Here is a 214-nt window from a genome sequence, read left to right as displayed (position 1 = left end):
ACGCTTCCTTTCTCGCCAGATCCGCCTGGGTGGATGCACCCCCCGCCTCCGGGGCTTTCTCTGTAGGAGCAGTGGGTTTCGCTCTTAGGCGAGCGCCCACCACCTTGCCAGAGACCAAAGCACTTCCCTGGGCTGGAGACCTGGACGCGGGCTGCAGAGCCCCGCCCGCCGCGCGCTCCCTGGGGCCGTTTCAATCTCCCGCCATTGCTTCCGG

Source organism: Egretta garzetta, unplaced genomic scaffold, assembly GCF_000687185.1.
Source record: "Egretta garzetta isolate BGI_Z169 unplaced genomic scaffold, ASM68718v1 scaffold923, whole genome shotgun sequence".
Lineage (NCBI taxonomy): Eukaryota > Metazoa > Chordata > Aves > Pelecaniformes > Ardeidae > Egretta > Egretta garzetta.
This window is presented reverse-complemented; position numbering follows the sequence as displayed.